The sequence below is a fragment of the Schistocerca cancellata genome, chromosome 3, assembly GCF_023864275.1.
Source record: "Schistocerca cancellata isolate TAMUIC-IGC-003103 chromosome 3, iqSchCanc2.1, whole genome shotgun sequence".
NCBI classification, from domain to species: Eukaryota; Metazoa; Arthropoda; class Insecta; order Orthoptera; family Acrididae; genus Schistocerca; species Schistocerca cancellata.
Window position 1 is genome coordinate 207,548,241 of NC_064628.1, and position 20,442 is coordinate 207,568,682.

The following is a 20,442-nucleotide window of genomic DNA, read 5'->3' on the forward strand; positions in this document are numbered from 1 at the left end:
CCCTGTCTCACTCCCTTCCCAACCACTGCTTCCCTTTCATGCCCCTCAACTCTTATAACTGCCATTTGCTTTCTATACAAATTGTAAATAGCCTTTCGCTCCCTATATTTTACCCCTGGCACTTTCAGAATTTGAAAGAGAGTATTCCAGTCAACATTGTCAAAAGCTTTCTCTAAGTCTACAAATGCTAGAAATGTAGGTTTGCCTTTCATTAATCTAGCTTCTAAGATAAGCCGTAGGGTCAGTATTGCCTCACGTGTTCCAATATTTCTACAGAATCCAAACTGATCTTCCCCGAGGTCGGCTTCTATCAGTTTTTCCATTCGTCTGTAAAGAATTCGTGTTAGTATTTTGCAGCTGTGACTTATTAAACTGATAGTTCGGTAATTTTCACATCTGTCAACACCTGCTTTCTTTGGGATTGGAATTATTATATTCTTCTTGAAGTCTGAGGGTATTTCGCCTGTCTCATACATCTTGCTCACCAGATGGTAGAGTTTTGTCAGGACTGGCTCTCCCAAGGCCGTCAGTAGTTCTAATGGAATGTTGTCGACTCCCGGGGCTTTGTTTCGACTCAGGTCTTTCAGTGCTCTGTCAAACTCTTCACGCAGTATCGTATCTCCTTTTCATCTTCATCTACATCCTCTTCCATTTCCATAATATTGTCCTCAAGTACATCGCCCTTGTATAGACCCTCTATATACTCCTTCCACCTTTCTGCTTTCCCTTCTTTGCTCAGAACTGGGTTTCCATCTGAGCTCTTGATATCCATACAAGTGGTTCTCTTTTTTCCAAAGGTCTCTTTAATTTTCCTGTAGGCAGTATCTATCTTACCCCTAGTGAGATAAGCTTCTACATCCTTACATTTGTCCTCTAGTCATCCCTGCTTAGCCATTTTGCACTTCCTGTCGATCTCATTTTTGAGACGTTTGTATTCCTTTTTGCCTGCTTCATTTACTGCATTTTTATATTTTCTCCTTTCATCAATTAAATTCAATATTTCTTCTGTTACCCAAGGATTTCTACTAGCCTTCGTCTTTTTACCTACTTGATCCTCGGCTGCCTTCACTACTTCATCCCTGAAAGCTACCCATTCTTCTTCTACTGTATTTCTTTCCCCCATTCCTGTCAATTGTTCCCTTACGCTCTCCCTGAAACACTCTACAACCTCTGGTTCTTTCAGTTTATCCAGGTCCCATCTCCTTAAATTCCCACCTTTTTGCAGTTTCTTCAGTTTCAATCTACAGTTCATAACCAATAGATTGTGATCAGAGTCATCGCCCCCTGGAAATGTCTTACAATTTAAAACCTGGTTCCTAAATCTCTGTCTTACCATTATATAATCTATCTGAAATCTGCCAGTATCTCCAGGCTTCTTCCATGTAGCGTTTATCAGGTAGTATAGTCTTCGAACCCACTAGGTGACGCATCAGGAAGAGTCAGCACGACCGTTCGTCTAGCGAGTCGCCAAGAGACTAGGTTAGCCAGCTAGCCCTCCGTGCGGACAGTCCCGTAAGTTCGCAGCTGTTTGTTTAGCAAGGTGAGTCGCCTGGAGATTCGCGAGGTACGTAGGCGTCAAGCGAGACACGTCCGTTGTTGCCGTATTCAGATTGTTGTTTTTGTCGGTTTCCAAGGTCGTGTAGGTAATGGCTGCGCTGGTCACCATTTTCCACTTCAGAAAATAAGGCACACGAACAGTTAAAGTACCATCAGTCACAGAGCAAAGTTACGCTGTTGACAGACAGGTGGCGCGCACACAACTTCCCTTCCGTAGACGAGTAACGACTGCAGCGACAGGAGGGGCATCTGGCCCCTAAGTTAAGTAAAAATAAATCTGCCAAAACTTGAGTACAGCGGGTCCCGTACTGGACAGGATTAAAGCCAATGAAAAGAAAAGAACAACAATATCGATTTCTTCCTGTAGTACTGATTTATATCTCTTAGACAGTTCTGATCCGATAACCAGTACGCTCGTATTTCGTTCACTGAAGGACAATGGGGAATCTTATCAAATGCCTTTCCTGAAGTTAGGAAACACAGCATCAACTTCGGCTGCGACGTCTACGGCACTATGGAGCAACAGAGCGAGCTGGCTTTTGCTAGTCCAAGTTGATTTTTATTGAGGATATTTTCGTTCTCCAAAACTGTTTTAATACGTGAACATAAAACATGCTAGTATTATAAGAGGCTTCTTTCAACACCGATAGTGTTTTCAAGTTCCGAGTTGCCGTGTCTGAAGTAACGAAAATCCGTTCGCCACGCTCGTATGATGTAATTTTGCAAGAACAGCTAGTATGAACGTTACCTGGCATTCATTCGAAATTCATTAAGACGCAGAAGAGAAGGGGCGAGGGATGCAAATGTGTTTGAAGGTTACTACCCTTCTAGCCACCTCTTTGTTGCTATAGTCATCGCTTTTGACATCCCAAATAGCGGGACGACTTTCTACATCACTTTTAAAATCTTCCGTTTCAATGAAATTTAAACTCATGGCTACAGTGTGTACAGTATAATATATAATAAATGTTTCGCGGCACTGTTTCAAAAATGACTGCCTGTCTGTTGGCAAATCTGCACTGCTGTGTCTGTGATCTGTGTCCCAGCGCGAACACTCCAATTCAAACTAATGCATGTCTGGCGGTGACTGCTCTAAACGCAGTGACGGTGTTCATCACATGTAGCGAGGGCCTGTCTCGACTTTTCCAAAACTTCACCTCCGTTTTCTTCGTCATTTCCAAATGTTTACATGCAGTGGGCGAAGACCTTAGATTGGAGGAACGGGAGTATCGGTGGAAAAGACATTTAAATAATAATAATAATAATAACTTTAAAATTGATTTCAAATGAAAATTGTCACTTCTGTTTCCTCCTTTTTTAATTTCCAACTATGGTACCAAGAACTGGAACAAGGTTCGGCTGATAGCAGTTCTTACAGCATTCTTTAAAATTACGATCAGAAATACTTTGGTGCAAGACAAATAGAAAAATATCTTTCACATACACCATACACAAAAATAATCTCCGCTGCTTCTCCGTACAGCTTAGAAAATTCTTCCTTCAACAAATTCCGATGGAATTAGAGCAAACCTTTCGTGCTGTAAAATTAAATCTTTTCAGTTATCATATGTTTCCAAATCGATTTATTCGAAATGTAAATTGGTAGGCGAACTTTCAGTTGCTTTCGAAAATAGCTTTCTAAACATATCAAGTATTGGCTGCAAGCTAGTAATTTCCTGTCACAAGAACAAAACCACATGTTAATAAATGAAAGTAATGGGTAAAGTTCCTGTGAAGTAAAAAAAGGTGATATCTTTTAATGAAGAGGTACTGTGGACTATAGTTTTGAGTTGAAATGGCTCTGAGCACTATGGGACTTAACATCTGAGGTTCATCAGTCCCCTAGAACTTAGAACTACTTAAACCTAACTAACCTAAGGACATCACACACATCCATGCCCGAGGCAGGATTCGAACCTGCGACCGTAGCAGTCGCGCTGTTCCGGACTGAAGCGCCTAGAACCGCTCTGCCACCGAGGCCGGCTATAGTTTTAAGTGTAATGTTACACTTGTACATTTAACAAAATCGACTTTATTTTGCTGTTTGTGATATATCTGTACATCACCTGGACTCGGTCACAAAACTCATTTTCAAGCAATTTTAGCACCCTGACGTATTGATCAAAGGGCTCTCCTTCCTGAACAGCTACTGTCAAACAAAACCGTAGCGCCGTTTTGAAAAAAAGCACTTTTAAAAATCAGGATGCCCTATTAAAGGTAAAGATTTATATATCGCTTACCCCGCTCAGGAAAGTGTGCGTCTCTGAAAGGATGTTTTTGAGGAGCTGAAGTTTACGTTGGAACGCTTTTATTTTGCCGACCATATCATCGATGAGATTGTTTGCTTTTTGGAGTTTCGGACTTAAATAATTTAGGAGAGCTAAAAATCCTAAATCAGCTACTCATTAAGGGTCATGCAAACGTGGTGCCGGACGTCCTTTATCCTCCAAAATCTGCGCCACTGGGCGGCGTAGTAGAAAAACTCCAGAAATAACTTTTACTTTGCTCAGTCGGTGATGGTCAGTAAGGTAGCCGACATCTTCACAGGAAATCAAAAATTTTGTGAGCTGACGGTGAACGAACCCGTGAGAGTGACTGTCGTTCACGATACGCACAATTGCCTTCGACACGTCTTGCAGACCGATAACTTTTGTACAAAGAGCCTCACTGCGTGTGAAACAATGAACGGAACGTAAATTCGGTACGTTAAGCGTTTTCCACAGTAGGCCAATAAACCCTTTTACTAAACCGCGCACTACTGACAACCCCGTCTCTGGTTATGGTCCTGCAGCAGTGAGTGGCCTGCAGCAGTGAAATAAAGTCCAGGAGCTCTTCCGTTAGATACACACATAAAAGAAAGGCTAACTGAGCCGTGTCGGTAATATCTGTGCATTCATCGAGTACGATGTAGTACGCTAGGCAGTTTTCAATGTTGCGTATCAATTGTTCATGAAAATCACCGGCAATGTCGCCGATTCGCCGATATACTGTCGTACTGGAAAGTGGTATTCTGCCATATTCGGGAGCTAATTGGGATTCATTGTCTCTATTACGTCCAACAAAATATTCTTTATTAATGGCCCTCCCATAAACGGCTTGCCAACTCCTGCTAAACATAGAGAAAATTTAACTAGCTGTAAAAGTCCTTTCGCAGCGCCCTTCTTCTTCTTCACCTTAAATTAGAGAAAAAAATGTGTTACGAAAAATACAAGCGAAAACGAAAACGAATACACATTTGAGAGGAATGTAAATAAACCTCAATTCGTTTCGCAGGACCTTTAACCAAAATAAACTTGCTAAAGTACTGGTACAAACCTCACTTGTTGTTACAGGATTTTCTTCTGCAAGAGTTTGAAACTTCCATAATTCTGCCTCTCTAGGCACAGCCACAACACCGACAAATAAAAACAACCTGTCAAACGGGTCAGGACACACCCACAAAGAGTGGAGCATCCCTTTTTAGTTATTTATTTTTAAATACTTAGAATTAAGGCAGATGCGTGATTCTTGAATCAAATTAATCAGAAAATTCGGTAACATTTTAATATTCAAAAAACAGAAATTCCCTATTTTTCACATTTTTCATCTTCCAGGTGACCTCTTACATTTTCCTACATTTAGAGCAAGCTGTCATTCACCATATCAACTGGAAATACACTCCTGGAAATGGAAAAAAGAACACATTGACACCGGTGTGTCAGACCCACCATACTTGCTCCGGACACTGCGAGAGGGCTGTACAAGCAATGATCACACGCACGGCACAGCGGACACACCAGGAACCGCGGTGTTGGCCGTCAAATGGCGCTAGCTGCGCAGCATTTGTGCACCGCCGCCGTCAATGTCAGCCAGTTTGCCGTGGCATACGGAGCTCCATCGCAGTCTTTAACACTGGTAGCATACCGCGACAGCGTGGACGTGAACCGTATGTGCAGTTGACGGACTTTGAGCGAGGGCGTATAGTGGGCATGCGGGAGGCCGGGTGGACGTACCGCCGAATTGCTCAACACGTGGGGCGTGAGGTCTCCACAGTACATCGATGTTGTCGCCAGTGGTCGGCGGAAGGTGCACGTGCCCGTCGACCTGGGACCGGACCGCAGCGACGCACGGATGCACGCCAAGACCGTAGGATCCTACGCAGTGCCGTAGGGGACCGCACCGCCACTTCCCAGCAAATTAGGGACACTGTTGCTCCTGGGGTATCGGCGAGGATCATTCGCAACCGTCTCCATGAAGCTGGGCTACGGTCCCGCACACCGTTAGGCCGTCTTCCGCTCACGCCCCAACATCGTGCAGCCCGCCTCCAGTGGTGTCGCGACAGGCGTGAATGGAGGGACGAATGGAGACGTGTCGTCTTCAGCGATGAGAGTCGCTTCTGCCTTGGTGCCAATGATGGTCGTATGCGTGTTTGGCGCCGTGCAGGTGAGCGCCACAATCAGGACTGCATACGACCGAGGCACACAGGGCCAACACCCGGCATCATGGTGTGGGGAGCGATCTCCTACACTGGCCGTACACCACTGGTGATCGTCGAGGGGACACTGAATAGTGCACGGTACATCCAAACCGTCATCGAACCCATCGTTCTACCATTCCTAGACTGGCACGGGAACTTGCTGTTCCAACAGGACAATGCACGTCCGCATGTATCCCGTGCCACCCAACGTGCTCTAGAAGGTGTAAGTCAACTACCCTGGCCAGCAAGATCTCCGGATCTGTCCCCCATTGAGCATGTTTGGGACTGGATGAAGCGTCGTCTCACGCGGTCTGCACGTCCAGCACGAACGCTGGTCCAACTGAGGCGCCAGGTGGAAATGGCATGGCAGGACTACATCCAGCATCTCTACGATCGTCTCCATGGGAGAATAGCAGCCTGCATTGCTGCGATAGGTGGATATACACTGTACTAGTGCCGACATTGTGCATGCTCTGTTGCCTGTGTCTATTTCAATTTCCAGGAGTGTATTATTTAAGTCAGCTTTCCGTACACCGCAGCATCATCAGCAAACCGCTATAAATTTCTGCTCACCCTGTCTGTAAGGTCATTTATGAATTCGACCACTCCTGACGATAATTTTTCTCTGATGGACACTGACCATCCGTGACCACATACTAGGTTCTATTACTCAAAAAGTTTTCGAGCATCTCACATATCTGGGACCCTGAACCGTGTGCCTGGACCTTCGTAACCAATGTGCAGTGTGACACCGTGTCTAATGCTTTCCGCTAAACTAAGAAAATTGAATGTGCCTGTTGTTCTCCATCCATGGCTCTTAGGGTATCATATGAGAAAAGACCAAGCTGAGATTCGCAGTAGCAATACTTTCTATATCCGTGCTGATTTTTCGAGGGGAGCTTTTCTGTCTACAGGAAATGTATTATTTTCGAGCTCAAAATATATTCAAAATTCTGCATCAAATCAGTATTAAGGATATTGGTCAGTAATCATGCGGGTAAGTTTTTTTACCTAATTTACATATAGAAATAACCTGCTCTTTTTTCCATTGGCTTGGGACTTCTCGCTGGGCGAGAGATATGCGATAAATGCTGGGTTAGTAAAGGGTCAATGCTGCAAAACCGAACTGACTTTCCTTCTGTACCTGGTGACTTACTTGTTTTCAACTCTTTCAGTTGCTTCTCTGCGCTTTGGATGTCAATCAGCAAATCCTCCATGCGGGAGTCTGTGCCACAGTCAAATGACGGTATGTTTGTACGATCCTCTTGTGTGAATTATTTCTTGAACGTGAAATTTTCATACTTCGGCTTCCCCTTTTTATTGCCACACTCGACTGGTCATCGAGTTACTGGATAGAAGCCTTCGACCCACTAAGTGATTTTACGTATGAGCAGAATTTTTTCGGGTTTCCGGCAAGATCTTTCGCTAAAGTATGAGATATGCTTCGCACGTTGCTCTTCTTACAGACGCATGAGTTTCTACTGACTATTGTTTGACAACATTTGCGCGCTCTTTTATGAACCGAGATTGCAACAATCTCTGCTTCCTCGGCATTTTCCAAATCTGATTATTAATCCGTGGAAGGTCCTTTCCATCCTTAACCTACTTACTTGGCACAAACGTCTCCAGGGCGCTATTTACGATCAGTTTAAACTTGGCCCATAATTCCTGCATATCCATTATACTGGAGTTAAATGATGTCCATCCACTGTCTAAGTGGGATGCTAACAACTGCTTATCTACTTTTTCTAGGACATGCACTCTCCTGGCCTTTTTTGTCTGATTTATTAACATCGTCTCTATGATGATATCACGATAACTAATTCCTCTTTTTATACTGATACTGTCGACAAGTACAGGCTCTTTGTAGCTACAAGGTCAAACATATTTCCATTGTTGTGCGTGTCTAAGTAGTTGTCCAAGACAGTTTTCGGAAAACGAGTCCAGAAGAACTTCACAAGACTTCTCTGACCGTAGAAGTCCAGCCTATTATATTAGGTAGGTTAAAGTTACATCCAATTAATCTGGGTTTTCCGCGATATTGACCGTAGATTTTCCTTGAATATCTAACACTGTCAAAGCAGAATTGGGTGGCCGGCAAAAAATCCGACAATTACCTTGATTTCACCTATGCCTATCAAACGCGTCCAGATAACTTCACTACCACACTCAAATTCGACCTCAATAGCTGCCATGAAGACTCGCCCTCCAAAGGCCTCTAATCTATCTTTCCGATATACGTTCTTTGTTTCACTAAAAATCACACAGCTTTCTGCTTCGACTTTCAGCCAACTCTCGGTCCCGAGAATAATTTGAGCGCGAGAAATTTCCTGGAGAGCAGTAAAGTCGGGAAATTTGTTACCAATACTTGGACAGTTTACTGACAAACTGACAGGAATTTGACAGTGGAGGTGTCTTTACTCCGAACGCTGTCTGACTTCTGACTTCCCTTTTTGCGAATCAACTGGCGAGACAGAGGACAAACTACCACCTTAAAAAAAAAAAAAAAAACACCATTTGCTCTCCACAAGTACTCCGATATCCGAGAAACTGCTTCCTCTCTGTAGTGTACCCCTGAGCGATCAAGGGGAGTCGTGCAATTCTGCACCCTGTAATGCAGGTCCAGCTGTATGCAGCAATGAACTCCTTAAGTAGTGGATTTCTTTGCCTGTTTATCTGTAATACGTTATATTTATTTACTTTCAAGGTCAATTACCAGCCCCTACACTAATCGTCGTTCCCCCGCAAGTCTTCCTGCACTTCACTGCAGTCTTCTGGCGTTGCGACGTTTTTTTATAGACAGCAACACCGTGTGCAAAAAGCATAATAGAGCTTCCGACATTATCTGCCAGATCATTTATATACACTGAAAAGCCAAATAAACTGAAACGCATGCCTAGTATAGTTAGGCCACCCGCGAGCACGCAGAAGTGTCGCTGTATGAAGTGGCATTGACTCGACTTATGTATGAAGTAGTGCTGGAGGGAACGGACACCATGAATCCTGCAGGGCTGTCCATAAATCCATAAGATTACGAGGGGGTACAGTTATCTTCTGAACAGCACGTAGCAAGGCATACCAGATATGTTCATGATGTTCATGTCTGGTGAGTTTGGTGGCCAGCTGAAGTGTTTAACCTCAGAAAGAGTGTTCCTGGAGCCACTTTGTATCATGTGGGGCGTCGTATAGTTCTGCTGGAATTACTCATGTCCGTCGGAATGCTCAATGGACAGGAATGGATCCAGGTGATCAGACAGGATGCTTACGTACATGTCACCTGTCAGAGTCGTAGCTAGACGTATCAGAGGTCCCATATCACTCCAAATGCACATGCCTCACACCATACAGAGACTCCAACAGCTTGAACACTCCCCTGTCGACATGCAGGGTTCATGGATTCACGAGGTTTACTTCTTACAGAAACACGTTAATCCTCTCAATTTCCAGTCATCAACAGTCCAACGTCGGTGTTGACGGCCCCAGGCGAGGCGTAAAGCTTTGTGTCGTGCAGTCATCAAGGGTACACGAGTGGGCCTTCTGCTCCGAAAGCCCATATCGATGATGTTTCGTTGAATATTTCGCACGTTGACACTTTCTGATTGCCCAACATTGAAATCTGCAGCAATTTGCGGAGGGAATGCACTTCTGTACGCTGAACGTCGTCATGGGTCCCGTTCTTGCAGGATCTTTTTCCGGCTGCAGTGATGTCGGAAATTTGATGTTTTACCGGATTCCTGATATTCACGGTACACTTGTGAAATGGTCATACGGGAAAATCCCCACTTCATCGCTACCTCAGAGATGCTGTGTCCCATCGCTCGTGAGCCGACTATAACACCACGTTCAGAGTCACTTAAATTTTGATAACCTGCCGTTATAACAGCAGTAAGCGATCTAATAATTGCGCCAGACACTTATTCTCTTACATAGGCGTTGCCGACCGCAACGCTGTATTCTACCTGTTTACATATCTCTGCATTTGAATACGCATGCCTATGCCAGTTTCTGTGGCACTTCAGTGCATATCGTGAACGTTAATGACCAGATAACAACCGGCACGTATGGCTTAGTGCGCAGTATGGTAGCTGGAGAGACAGGAAGCTGAACACACTCTAAACGAGGCTGGTGCATCGGCCAACCTGTGGCCATTGCCTCACCGGACCTTTCTACACTCCTGGAAATGGAAAAAAGAACACATTGACACCGGTGTGTCAGACCCACCATACTTGCTCCGGACACTGCGAGAGGGCTGTACAAGCAATGATCTCACGCACGGCACAGCGGACACACCAGGAACCACGGTGTTGGCCGTCGAATGGCGCTAGCTGCGCAGCATTTGTGCACCGCCGCCGTCAGTGTCAGCCAGTTTGCCGTGGCATACGGAGCTCCATCGCAGTCTTTAACACTGGTAGCATGCCGCGACAGCGTGGACGTGAACCGTATGTGCAGTTGACGGTCTTTGAGCGAGGGCGTATAGTGGGCATGCGGGAGGCCGGGTGGACGTACCGCCGAATTGCTCAACACGTGGGCCGTGAGGTCTCCACAGTACATCGATGTTGTCGCCAGTGGTCGGCGGAAGGTGCACGTGCCCGTCGACCTGGGACCGGACCGCAGCGACGCACGGATGCACGCCAAGACCGTAGGATCCTACGCAGGGCCGTAGGGGACCGCACCGCCACTTCCCAGCAAATTAGGGACACTGTTGCCCCTGGGGTATCGGCGAGGACCATTCGCAACCGTCTCCATGAAGCTGGGCTACGGTCCCGCACACCGTCAGGCCGTCCTCCGCTCACGCCCCAACATCGTGCAGCCCGCCTCCAGTGGTGTCGCGACAGGCGTGAATGGAGGGACGAATGGAGACGTGTCGTCTTCAGCGATGAGAGTCGCTTCTGCCTTGGTGCCAATGATGGTCGTATGCGTGTTTGGCGCCGTGCAGGTGAGCGCCACAATCAGGACTGCATACGACCGAGGCACACAGGGCCAACACCCGGCATCATGGTGTGGGGAGCGATCTCCTACACTGGCCGTACACCACTGGTGATCGTCGAGGGGACACTGAATAGTGCACGGTACATCCAAACCGTCATCGAACCCATCGTTCTACCATTCCTAGACCGGCAAGGGAACTCGCTGTTCCAACAGGACAATGCACGTCCGCATGTATCCCGTGCCACCCAACGTGCTCTAGAAGGTGTAAGTCAACTACCCTGGCCAGCAAGATCTCCGGATCTGTCCCCCATTGAGCATGTTTGGGACTGGATGAAGCGTCGTCTCACGCGGTCTGCACGTCCAGCACGAACGCTGGTCCAACTGAGGCGCCAGGTGGAAATGGCATGGCAAGCCGTTCCACAGGACTACATCCAGCATCTCTACGATCGTCTCCATGGGAGAATAGCAGCCTGCATTGCTGCGAAAGGTGGATATACACTGTACTAGTGCCGACATTGTGCATGCTCTGTTGCCTGTGTCTATGTGCCTGTGGTTCTGTCAGTGTGATCATGTGATGTATCTGACCCCAGGAATGTGTCAATAAAGTTTCCCCTTCCTGGGACAATGAATTCACGGTGTTCTTATTTCAATTTCCAGGAGTGTAGTTTAGCGAATAGGTGCCTAGCGACGCGCGTGGTGCCAAACGCTTGGATGCTTGGTGGCCATATTGGAGCATCGATGCCGTTCGCCATAGGCGTGTCGCTCGTCCGCACTGTCGAAATGTGTCTTCCAATGCCGACTAAGAAAATATTAATAAAATTCGTTATGAATAACCCATCTCAATTCGCGAAGAACAGTGATGTTCATATGTGCAACACTAGAGGGAAAAATGACTTTTCCTAACCGTTATTGACACTGTCTAAAACTAAACTCCTCACGGTAGTGACCGGCTGCCGTGTCATCCTCAGCTGATAGGCGTCACTGGATGCGGATATGGAGGGGCGTGTAGTCTGCACACCGCTCTCTCGGCCGTATGTCACTTTCTGAGACCGCAGCCGCTACTTCTTAGTCAAGTAGCTCCTCAGTTGGCCTCACAAGGGCTGAGTGCACCCCGCTTGCCAACAGCGCTCGGCAGATCGGATGGTCACCCATCGAAGTGCTACCCCAGCTCGACAGCGCTTAACTTCGGTGATCTGACGGGAACCGGTGTTACCAATGCGGCAAGGCCGTTGGCCTATTGAAACTGTCAGCTGCTCAAAAAGGAGTACATTATTCAGCAACAAAAATCTTTGATCATTTGCCCAATAACATAAAGCGTCTGGCAGGTAGCAGATCAAGTTTTAAATCTAGCTTAAAATCATTTCTTTTGGGCAACTGCCAGCCTTTGTGCCCGAACTGTTCTAGGCGCTTCAATCTGGAACCGCGCGACCGCTACGGTCGCAAGTTCGAATCCTGCCTCGGGCATGGATGTGTGTGATATCCTTAGGTTAGTTAGGTTTAAGTAGTTCTAAGTCTAGGGGACTAATGACCTCAGATGTTAACTCTCATAGTGCTTAGTACCATTTGAACCATTTTTTTAGACAACTCCTTCTATTCCATGGACGAATTTCTATTTCAGAACTGGTAAAAAAATTGTACCTCTAAATGTAGCTGCATGTGTAGAACTAAAAATTTCAGCAAAATTAATATTAGCACTATTCGTGTGTGTATATATATCTTGTAATCTGACTTGTTCCACATCATATCGATAAAATAATCGAAAAATGATCTACGGAACGTGACAAAACTAAACTATAACTAAGCTTCTGGCAGGAAATATGTATTTGAAATACCAACAAGCAGGATATATAGTATTATTTGGGAGAGAAGCGCATTTGTTGAATTCAGCGCGCTGGAAAAACAACTTCGGGAGTTTCAAAACACGATTTTTTAATTATTTACAAATGACTGTAAAGTAGTTCGACATCTTTCCCACCGCTATTACAGGAAAACTACAAAAACAAAACACTCATTATAGAGCTATTATATCTCCTGAGTGTATCTCCGCGGAGTGGAGAGGAGCTGGTGCTATTGCCACAAGATTTTCGCGGTTTTTGAACAGTTACCATTTTTAAAAAATACCACAATCACCTCCGAATACAGAGATTCTAATATTTTAGGAAGCGGAAGCCAATCAACAACAGATGAAAATGCTTCGCTGTTTCAAGACCTTCAGTTCTGGAGTAGCCATGTGTTCCTTAGTTAGCGAACACCCCTGAACAACAGAGGAAAAACGGGATGTGTTGCACTGTGTCTATTAGCAAAGGTGAGCAGTTGTTAGACCTTGAGAGAAAGAAAGTGAAATACTGAAGCAAGACTTCGATAGAAGCTAAAATAACGATCTTCCGTTCTTTCACAGCTCATTGTCAAATGGAGCTGAAATCCAATCTTGGCAAAATCTTAGACTGCGAAACTAAATTCGAAATTTCATAGTTACAGAACTTCAGTCGATTCAAGAAGTCATTTCTGTTTTGAAACTTACTGATATTAATGCTTCATCATCCATGGTAGGGAAAAAACAAACGTAATGACGCAGTTAGGAGCGTTTGTTGTTGTTGTGGTCTTCAGTCCTGAGACTGGTTTGATGCAGCTCTCCGTGCTACTCTATCCTGTCCAAGCTTCTTCATCTCCCAGTACCTACTGCAACCTACATCCTTCTGAATCTGCTTGGTGTATTCATCTCTTGGTCTCCCTCTACGATTTTTACCCTCCACGCTGCCGTCCAATACTAAATTGGTGATCCCTTGATGCCTCAGAACATGTCCTACCAACCGATCCCTTCTTCTTGTCAAGTTGTGCCACAAGCTTCTCTTCTCTCCAATCATATTCAACACCTCCTCATTAGTTATGTGATCTACCCATCTAATCTTCAGCATTCTTCTGTAGCACCCCATTTCGAAAGCTTCTAATCTCTTCTTGTCTAAGCTATTTATCGTCCATGTTTCACTTCCATACATGGCTACACTCCATACTTAAATCTATACTCGATGTTAACAAATTTCTCTTCTTCAGAAATTCTTTCATTGCCATTACCAGTCTACATTTTATATCCTCTCTACTTCGATCATCATCATTTATTTTGCTTCCCAAATAGCAAAACTTCTTTACTACTTTAAGTGTCTCATTTCCTAATCTAATACCCTCAACATCACCCACTTAATTCGACTACATTCCATTATCCTCGTTTTGCTTTTGTTGATGTTCATCTTATATCCTATCCATTCCGTTCAACTGCTCTTCCAAGCCCTTTGCTGTCTCTGACAGAATTACTATGCCATCGGCGAACCTCAAAGTTTTTATTTCTTCTCCATGGATTTTAATATCTACTCCGAATTTTTCTTTTGTTTCCTTTACTGCTTGCTCAATATACAGATTGAATAACATCGGGGAGAGGCTACAACCCTGTCTCACTCCCTACCCAACCACTGCTTCCCTTTCATGCCCCTCAACTCTTATAACTGCCATTTGGTTTCTATACAAATTGTAAATAGCCTTTCGCTCCCTGTATTTTACCCCTGCCACCTTCAGAATTTGAAAGAGAGTATTCCAGTCAACATTGTCAAAAGCTTTCTCTAAGTCTACAAATGCTAGAAATGTAGGTTTGCCTTTCCTTAATCTAGCTTCTAAGATAAGCCGTAGGGTCAGTATTGCCTCACGTGTTCCAATATTTCTACGGAATCCAAACTGATCTTCCCCGAGGTCGGCTTCTATCAGTTTTTCCATTCGTCTGTAAAGAATTCGTGTTAGTATTTTGTAGCTGTGACTTATTAAACTGATAGTTCGATAATTTTCACATCTGTCAACACCTGCTTTCTTTGGGTTTGGAATTATTATATTCTTCTTGAAGTCTGAGGGTATTTCGCCTGTCTCACCTTCCAAGATGGCCGCCGAGTAAGTGACGCCAGAAACCATTTCCAGAAAGTTAAGTGATTTAGACAGGAATATAATCTAGTTTAACGCTGACAACAAATTAAATACATGCATTAGTGTATCATTTAGTCTTGCCGTTAAAGGTTTGACTTTTCTTTGCGTATTTTTTCAGAAAACACGAAAAGATCGTAAATTCGTGAAGTCGCGCTTAGGCTTAAATTTTGTAAACGTGTTTGTTTCTTGTTTCACGGTAATTTAACTAATTTCTCGGTAACAAATAAGTAAACTACCGTAAATAGCGTATAACTTCATTGTTTTAATACCGATTTCAGAAAAACAGCGTAACTTTATATCAGAAACTTGCTTATATACATTTCTTTATAGGCCTAATTCTCGTAACGTTTTTGGAGAATCAAAGTTAAAGTATCTCGTTTAATTCTCCTTTTTTTCATTCCATCGAGTGAAATATAAAATAAATAGCGTATACCTTCATTGTTTTAATACAGATCTCAGAAAAACAGCGGAATTTTAAATCAGAAACTTGCTTATATACATTTGTGAATAGGCTTAATTCTTGTAACGTCTTTTTTGATTTTCGGTAATTTAATTGATTTATTCTAGCTAAAGTATTATTTTTGCCATGAGTGAGAAGTGCCTGACTTGCCGTAGAATTGTTAGTTCCGGGATTTGGTGTGATGGATGCAGTAGTTTTTTTCACTGGGGGGACTGCAGTGGCGTGGGTGTCGGGAAAGTGGATCAGGCTCATCAGTGGTTATGTAGGATTTGCAGCAGAGATAGGAAGATAGTGGACCAGGAGGGGAAAATTGCTGCCCTTCAGGCTGAGCTAGATCAGGCTAGGGAAGATCTGGACAGGTTACGGAGGGAGAAGGGCAAAGAGAGGTGGGAAGTGGCAATAGGTAGCAGAAGAAACAGGCCTAGAACTAAGTCTGACAGTTTTGTGGCGAATGTCAAAAATAAGTTTGACCTGTTGCTTCAGTTAGAAACTGATGAGCCTCAAGCAGAAGTAGGTGTAGACAGGACACAACAAACTTTCAATATGAAATTGAAAAAGAATGTAGGAAAGCCATCGAAAAGAAAGAAAGTTTTGTTGTTAGGTAGTTCTCATGCCAGAGGTGTAGGCCATCTTCTGCCGGAGGAATTAGGACCAGAATACCAGGTCACAAATTTTTCCAAACCAAGTGCTAGTCTGGATCAGGTGACAGAGGATTTAGGTTCACTCTGTAAAGGATTTACCAGGGAAGACACCGTGGTTATTGTGGAAGGGCCAGGGGACAGCATCGACAGAGATCCTGGGTACAGTATAGAGTGTGACCTGGTAAAGATTGCGTCGGCATCGAGACACACAAATGTTGAATTTGTATCTGTCCTGAGACGCCATGACCGGCCTCATTTGAACTCTTCTGTTGGGAGAGTTAATTTGGAGTTGGAACGGCTGCTTGGGTCTACATCTACATCTACATCTACATTTATACTCCGCAAGCCACCCAACGGTGTGTGGCGGAGGGCACTTTACGTGCCACTGTCATTATCTCCCTTTCCTGTTCCAGTCGCGTATGGTTCGCGGGAAGAACGACTGTCTGAAAGCCTCTGTGCGCGCTCTAATCTCTCTAATTTTACATTCGTGATCTCCTCGGGAGGTATAAGTAGGGGGAAGCAATATATTCGATACCTCATCCAGAAACGCACCCTCTCGAAACCTGGCGAGCAAGCTACACCGCGATGCAGAGCGCCTCTCTTGCAGGGTCTGCCACTTGAGTTTGTTAAACATCTCCGTAACGCTATCACGGTTACCAAATAACCCTGTGACGAAACGCGCCGCTCTTCTTTGGATCTTCTCTATCTCCTCCGTCAACCCGATCTGGTACGGATCCCACACTGATGAGCAATACTCAAGTATAGGTCGAACGAGTGTTTTGTAAGCCACCTCCTTTGTTGATGGACTACATTTTCTAAGGACTCTCCCAATGAATCTCAACCTGGTACCCGCCTTACCAACAATTAATTTTATATGATCATTCCACTTCAAATCGTTCCGCACGCATACTCCCAGATATTTTACAGAAGTAACTGCTACCAGTGTTTGTTCCGCTATCATATAATCATACAATAAAGGATCCTTCTTTCTATGTATTCGCAATACATTACATTTGTCTATGTTAAGGGTCAGTTGCCACTCCCTGTACCAAGTGCCTATCCGCTGCAGATCTTCCTGCATTTCGCTACAATTTTCTAATGCTGCAACTTCTCTGTATACTACAGCATCATCCGCGAAAAGCCGCATGGAACTTCCGACACTATCTACTAGGTCATTTATATATATTGTGAAAAGCAATGGTCCCATAACACTCCCCTGTGGCACGCCAGAGGTTACTTTAACGTCTGTAGACGTCTCTCCATTGAGAACAACATGCTGTGTTCTGTTTGCTAAAAACTCTTCAATCCAGCCACACAGCTGGTCTGATATTCCGTAGGCTCTTACTTTGTTTATCGGGCGACAGTGCGGAACTGTATCGAACGCCTTCCGGAAGTCAAGGAAAATGGCATCTACCTGGGAGCCTGTATCTAATATTTTCTGGGTCTCATGAACAAATAAAGCGAGTTGGGTTTCACACGATCGCTGTTTCCGGAATCCATGTTGATTCCTACATAGTAGATTCTGAGTTTCCAAAAACGACATGATACTCGAGCAAAAGACATGTTCTAAAATTCTACAACAGATCGACGTCAGAGAGATAGGTCTATAGTTTTGCGCATCTGCTCGACGACCCTTCTTGAAGACTGGGACTACCTGTGCTCTTTTCCAATCATTTGGAACCTTCTGTTCCTCTAGAGACTTGCGGTACACGGCTGTTAGAAGGGGGGCAAGTTCTTTCGCGTACTCTGTGTAGAATCGAATTGGTATCCCGTCAGGTCCAGTGGACTTTCCTCTGTTGAGTGATTCCAGTTGCTTTTCTATTCCTTGGACACTTATTTCAATGTCAGCCATTTTTTCGTTGGTGCGAGGATTTAGAGAAGGAACTGCAGTGCGGTCTTCCTCTGTGAAACAGCTTTGGAAAAAGGTGTTTAGTATTTCAGCTTTACGCTTGTCATCCTCTGTTTCAATGCCATCATCATCCCGGAGTGTCTGGACATGATGTTTCGAGCCACTTACTGATTTAACGTAAGACCAGAACTTCCTAGGATTTTCTGTCAAGTCGGTACCTAGTGTTTTACTTTCGAATTCACTGAACGCTTCACGCATAGCCCTCCTTACGCTAACTTTGACATCGTTTAGCTTCTGTTTGTCTGAGAGGTTTTGGCTGCGTTTAAACTTGGAGTGAAGCTCTCTTTGCTTTCGCAGTAGTTTCCTAACTTTGTTGTTGTACCACGGTGGGTTTTTCCCGTCCCTCACAGTTTTACTCGGCACGTACCTGTCTAAAACGCATTTTACGATTGCCTTGAACTTTTTCCATAAACACTCAACATTGTCAGTGTCGGAACAGAAATTTTCGTTTTGATCTGTTAGGTAGTCTGAAATCTGCCTTCTATTACTCTTGCTAAACAGATAAACCTTCCTCCCTTTTTTTATATTCCTATTAACTTCCATATTCAGGGATGCTGCAACGGCCTTATGATCACTGATTCCCTGTTCTGCACTTACAGAGTCGAAAAGTTCGGGTCTGTTTGTTATCAGTAGGTCCAAGATGTTATCTCCACGAGTCGGTTCTCTGTTTAATTGCTCGAGGTAATTTTCGGATAGTGCACTCAGTATAATGTCACTCGATGCTCTGTCCCTACCACCCGTCCTAAACATCTGAGTGTCCCAGTCTATATCTGGTAAATTGAAATCTCCACCTAAGACCATAACATGCTGAGAAAATTTATGTGAAATGTATTCCAAATTTTCTCTCAGTTGTTCTGCCACTAATGCTGCTGAGTCGGGGGGTCGGTAAAAGGAGCCAATTATTAACCTAGCTCGGTTGTTGAGTGTAACCTCCACCCATAATAATTCACAGGAACTATCCACTTCTACTTCACTACAGGATAAACTACTACTAACAGCGACGAACACTCCACCACCGGTTGCATGCAATCTATCCTTTCTAAACACCGTCTGTGCCTTTGTAAAAATTTCGGCAGAATTTATCTCTGGCTTCAGCCAGCTTTCTGTACCTATAACGATTTCAGCTTCGGTGCTTTCTATCAGCGCTTGAAGTTCCGGTACTTTACCAACGCAGCTTCGACAGTTTACAATTACAATACCGATTGCTGCTTGGTCCCCGCATGTCCTGACTTTGCCCCGCACCCGTTGAGGCTGTTGCCCTTTCTGCACTTGCCCGAGGCCATCTAACCTAAAAAACCGCCCAGCCCACGCCACACAACCCCTGCTACCCGTGTAGCCGCTTGTTGCGTGTAGTGGACTCCTGACCTATCCAGCGGAACCCGAAACCCCACCACCCTATGGCGCAAGTCGAGGAATCTGCAGCCCACATGGTCGCAGAACCGTCTCAACCTCTGATTCAGACCCTCCACTCGGCTCTGTACCAAAGGTCCGCAGTCAGTCCTGTCGACGATGCTGCAGATGGTGAGCTCTGCTTTCATCCCGCTAGCGAGACTGGCAGTCTTCACCAAATCAGATAGCCGCCGGAAGCCAGAGAGGATTTCCTCCGATCCATAGCGACACACATCATTGGTGCCGACATGAGCGACCACCTGCAGATGGGTGCACCCTGTACTCTTCATGGCATCCGGAAGGACCCTTTCCACATCTGGAATGACTCCCCCCGGTATGCACACGGAGTGCACTTTGGTTTTCTTCCCCTCCCTTGCTGCCATATCCCTAAGGGGCCCCATTACGCGCCTGACGTTGGAGCTCCCAACTACCAGTAAGCCCACCCTCTGCGACTGCCCGGATCTTGCAGACTGAGGGGCAACCTCTGGAACAGGACAAGCAGCCATGTCAGGCTGAAGATCAGTATCAGCCTGAGACAGAGCCTGAAACCGGTTCGTCAGACAAACTGGAGAGGCCTTCCGTTCAGCCCTCCGGAATGTCTTTCGCCCCCTGCCACACCTTGAGACGACCTCCCACTCTACCACAGGTGAGGGAGCAGCCTCAATGCGGGCAGTATCCCGGGCAACCACAGTCGTAGTCCGATCGGGGGATGCGTGGGACGAGCTGGCCGTCCCCGACAAACCCCCATCCGGACCCCCACAGTGATGCCCATTGGCAACAGCCTCAAGCTGTGTGACCGAAGCCAACACTGCCTGAAGCTGGGAGCGAAGGGATGCCAACTCAGCCTGCATCCAAACACAGCAGTTGCAGTCCCTTTCCATGCTAAAAACTTGTGCAAAGAACGTCTGAACTAATCTACAGAGAGCGCAAACAAAACGACACAAAATTGAAGCGGTTATTAAAATACAAGATTGCCTAGTAAATGCAGTAATGCTGCCACTTGTGCACTGCTGACACACTGCTCGGCGGCGGAAGGAGACTACGCGATTTAACACTATTCGAGTACTAAAACGTGATGCTACAACTCTCAAATACTATAATACGCCCGAAATTTATGAATTAAACAATGCAAGTACCA

General features: G+C 45.1%; 1 pseudogene; it reads right to left on the bottom strand.

Moving 5' to 3' along the window:
- Positions 1 to 12,058: 12,058 nt before the first annotated feature.
- On the bottom strand, positions 12,059 to 12,176 carry LOC126177570 (5S ribosomal RNA; annotated as a pseudogene).
- Positions 12,177 to 20,442: the final 8,266 nt, after the last annotated feature.